The sequence below is a fragment of the Bison bison genome, unplaced genomic scaffold, assembly GCF_000754665.1.
Source record: "Bison bison bison isolate TAMUID 2011002044 unplaced genomic scaffold, Bison_UMD1.0 scf7180017864088, whole genome shotgun sequence".
Taxonomy (NCBI): domain Eukaryota; kingdom Metazoa; phylum Chordata; class Mammalia; order Artiodactyla; family Bovidae; genus Bison; species Bison bison.
The window spans coordinates 556,539-561,184 of record NW_011494660.1 but is presented as its reverse complement, the minus strand read 5'-3'; the positions used below and the strand labels follow the sequence as shown (position 1 = coordinate 561,184).

The 4,646-nt window shown below is 41.9% G+C and overlaps 1 protein-coding gene across 2 annotated transcripts in view; it reads left to right on the top strand.

Annotated features, from left to right (window-relative positions):
• The first annotated feature begins 537 nt into the window (after positions 1–537).
• Positions 538–4,646, top strand: part of AMMECR1L (AMMECR1-like) — an 18,869-nt gene continuing 14,760 nt past the window's right edge. The window contains exon 1 of one of the 2 annotated variants that reach the window (XM_010837945.1): positions 538–1,008. The gene's annotated coding sequence lies outside the window, so the exon portion shown is untranslated. The remainder of the gene's footprint in view (positions 1,009–4,646) is intronic. The other variant, XM_010837944.1, reaches the window with a different exon arrangement.

The following is a 4,646-nucleotide window of genomic DNA, read 5'->3' as shown; positions in this document are numbered from 1 at the left end:
ATCTCGCCCTTTCTTTGGTAAACTCTTTAACACGCACGCTCTCGCCTTTCATTAATCTTTTTTTTTTTTTTAAACCCCACTTTCATTCTGTCCTTCCTTATCCACCCAAAGCCCCTATTTCCACCTGATATTCTGTGGGTTTTATTCCTCCCTCCTTCCCAGGCTGTGGATTTTGCCCTTCATTACTTGCCCTCCTCCGTTCCCTGTCCTGATCTGAACTCCTCACTTTGCCACACTCTCTCACCCTTATCCCTCTGGGCCTATCCTCTTTCACTGCCCTCTCCTTGGATAGAGTGGGTGGGGCCTGGAGTCTCCTGTTTACATCTTTGGGAATAACTCATATCTACTACTGGGGGGTGAGGAGAGTTGGTGAGATTATGAAAAAATTTATGCCAGCCTAAGAGTAATGATGACTGACTGTTACCAACAGTTATCATCTCCTTCTGGGATAACAAGATGGCCTGTCCTCAGGACCCTGACATGCTGTCCAGTAATCCTTCAGCGCCATGTTTGCAGAGAATTTGGGAGTCTTGTTTGTAGTCTGAAACCAGTAGAAAACTTTGAGATGATGTATCTTGGCTTGAGAGCAACTTCTGATCTAAATTAGTGGTGGAGGAAGTTTTAATGTGTGTTTCATGTTCAGGTTCAATAAAACCTTTAATCTTCCTTGTCCTCCCTTCTTGGTGTTGACCTCAGGAACGAGGTGGTTTACTGCAGGGGGCTGCCCTTGCCACCTTATATTTAGATTTTGAAATGTTTTGACTTAAGGAAAACCTGTTCCTTAGCTTTTTTTTTTTCCTTCCTAGAAATTACTCTGTTGTAGTCCTTTCAAAAACCATCTCTTACCTCCTCACTGCCTTGGTTTTGTTCACTCACTGCACCTGCATTTCCATCTTAGGTACAGGAAGAAGGAATGGAATCAGAAGGAAGAAAATTCATTTCAGAGACAAAATAGCTCCCCTCCTCTGTTATAGCTGTTCCCCTGACAATACAAACTTTCTGCTTTCAGTGAGTATTACCTTGGACATACTTAGAATGGAATTGTGTTGCTTTTATTTTTTTGTCTTCTCTTGGTTTTAGGCCTGTGCTTGGACTAGAATATATGTTTACTTTGTTCATTTCTGTTTTTCTACTTACATGAGTGTCCTAAACTTGATGAATCCTTCCACTTCCGCTTGCTCGCTTTTAAAATAATTTTAATCGGTAAAAAAACAAGTTTATTTTCCATAACCCTATTAGAGTAACTTAGATGGTTTTGTAGCATTACACTTACCCTTGGGTTGCATAAAGGTTCGCCTCCCGCCCCTTCCCAAACTACTATTTAAAGACAAAGATCTTAACTCAGAGGTTAATACAGTTTCTATCAAGGTCAATGATCAGATGTCTTCCATATGGTTATAATTTTCAGAGAATTTTGGAACATTTTGCCCTAAATCTGCTAGGGTGATACTGTTTTCTTAAAAATAACTAAAATTTTACATGTAAACAGAGTTCTGGGAAATTTTTTTATTACTGCTGGGTCTCCTCTGATGGTATGCAAACACTTGTAAAAAAGTTTTTCAGAATGCTTCATATCTTATTGGAGCCTCACAGTCTATCTGTGAGCAAGGCTGGGGACAAATATTTTCATTTTACAAATGAAAGAACTGAGGCCCAGAAAGATCTGGCATCCTGCCATAGCTCACATAGTTAAGGGAGGGGATCTAAAAAGAAAACAAAACATTTGATTTCTTATATTCATGTTTTTCCTTAAGCTAAGTTCACACGAAGGTGTATAGTATTGTGTGTTTTTCTAAATCTGTAAATTTAAAAAGCAGTTGTATAGGCAGATCTGTTTTTCTCAGGGAAAATTTTTACACAGCAAATGTTTCAGATATGTATGTGTGTATGATTGGCTTTCAGAAATACAGAGATGATTATTTGGAATAATGTCCAGAATGTTTTGTGGGTCTTTCATCTGACTATTTCTTGGAATAGTTCCTTAAGTAGGCCAGAATATAGCTTACGTGCCATTTCATACTCAAATAATTATTAAATTGAATTTCAGTTCACTTCTGTGTCACAAAGGAAACAGCAGTCTGTTCCCCTCTGTGTAAATTTGGTTTGAATAGACATCTGGACACTAGTAATAACAGAAGAAAATGCAGAGAACCCCTCCCCCCTTTTTTTTGCCTTTTGCCTACCTCCCAAGTCTGTTTTGTTGTTGTTGTTGTTAAAAGGTCATGCCCCTGAATAGCTATTTTGAAATTTGTCATCCAAAGGTGAACCTATTTTTTTTCCTACCTCCTAGCCTTTCTAGATATTTTTATCTAGAAAATTATTATTGGTTATTGGAAATCTAACTATTTTGACTCGGTAGTTCTGTTAGTACTCAATATATATCAAGATTTCTGTAATAGTAGTGTATTTAGTAAATTTAGTTTCTTTTTGTTATATGGCTTCAAACTTAAAAGAGGACGTTTGTAGAATAGAACTGCACAGCTGTAAGCCCAATATTCCTTATACTTCCTGGCATCTCACAATGAAAAGATCAATGGATGACTTATTAGAAGTATGGGTCCCCAAAGAGGAAAAGCATCAAGGTCATTAGAATAATAACTCCATATTAATAGTAATAGTAGACGCTTTAATAAATAGTAGTTCTGTGCCAAAGATCAGCTAGATGTTTTTCACGTCTTACTCAGTGAATGCTCACAGAGAAACCCTCTGTGGTAGCAGGAGCCTTCATCCAGAGACGGACAGCCTGCCTGAGTCTGCACAGCCTGTACCTGCTAAATCAGATTTGGGATTTGAGCCTAGATGGTGACCCCGAAGCCTGGACTCTGTCCTCTGAGGGTGGGAGCTGCTCTGGGAAGGCATCAGCTTGTTGTTTTCAGTGGACTTTGGAGCCTTGGAAGGGACCCCCAGTGAGGGAAGAAGGCCCTCCTGCCCAGCCAGCCGTGTCTGTCAGGATGCCCTCGCACCCTCCCCTCAGCACTGGTCTCCACATCTTGTTTATAAATATCAGCAATTTATGACATATCATTTCCATTAACTTCTGAAATTGTAAATTGCCCTCCTGACAAAAATGCTTTTAAAGTGCTCCATCATTTAAAAAAAGTAGGAAAGTTCTTGTCACATGCGGTTTAGAAACTAGGCACAGCGTTTGAAAGGAAAGCCTTGAGCAACCTACAGGTAAGCAGCCCCTGAGGCCAAGCCTAGGACTGACCAACTGCTGTGATTTGGCAGAGAACAGCTACCAGTATAAACCAAACCACGAAGTTAGTGTAGGGGGTGTTTGACCTGATTTTTAGCATGAAGTTAGTGTAGGGGATATTTGACCTGATTTTTAGAATGAATGGTCCACATTAGCTATCCGTTTTGCTTGAATTAAACCACGCCTTGGTTTGGGCTGAGTAGAATTGACGTTGTTGATAAGAATAGATACTTGTATTTCAGTCACCTTCGGCTTCTGACACACTCAACAGTCAGCCCCTCGCGGTGGAACAGAGTAAAGATCAGGCTGTTCCATAAATACTCGTTTTATTAGAAAGGCTAACTTAAATGAAGTTGCTGGGAGATCTGTAAATAAGATTGTTGACGTGTGTACCATATGCAGGACGCTGGGTTAAGTGTTGTGGGGGGAAAAAAACGGAAATGCAGCCCAGCTTCTGCGACTGAAGGTACTGGTGAGTTCAGCCCCGGCTGGAATTCAGGCGACTATGTACCCACTCACCTTCCCCTCAGGCCGCAAAGGTGCCTTTGTTGTGGACCCTCATGAGGGTCAGGATCCCTTGAGCACTGTGTGTCAGATAAAGGGCATGGTGACTTTCAACACTGAGAACAACTTCACTGGACACTTGCTAGGTTAGGAGGCCTTAAGAGGTGAAACAGTGACTCCTGTTATTTCCTCCAGCTCTTTGTGGAAGTATGGGTATTGTCTCCATCTGGTAGAAATCCAGTTTTAACTAGCTTGTTCTCATTGTTTGTTCTAAAGTAGACGGAGTGTAGGAAAATGACATCACTATTATAGACCCTTAAAATGGCCCTGAGGTTAGCTTGAGGTTAGCCAGCTGAAGGCTCCGGAAGGGTCTCTGTGGTATATGTGTTTATAAAGCAAGGATTTTTACCTGATTCCAGTTACTTCAGATGAACCAACTTGACAGTAGCCATTCGGTTACTCCCATGACCGTTGCTGGTAGTTTTTATGACGTTTTGGGGAAGCGTGAGAACAAAGGCATAGTTTTCTAAGAGAGGTAGAATATGTATGTCCTTAGGGGTATTTTTAGTCGGTCACAGCAGGTTAGTCTATTGCATTGAAAGTATTCTGAGGGATCTTACACTGTGCCCTCAGAAACAGAGCTGTTGGAGAATCAATGTCTTTTGTCACTGTGGGACGGTCCTGGGAGCCAGGTCTGGGACACTTAGTTGTGGTGAGGAAGGCACTGGCACCCCACTCCAGTACTCTTGCCTGGAACATCCCATGGACGGAGGAGCCTGGAAGGCTGCAGTCCATGGGGTCGCTGAGGGTCGGACACGACTGAGCAACTTCACTTTCGCTTTTCACTTTCATACATTGGAGAAGGCAATGGCAGCCCACTCCAGTGTTCTTGCCTGGAGAATCCCAGGGACGGGGGAGCCTGGTGGGCTGCCGTCTTTGGGGTCAC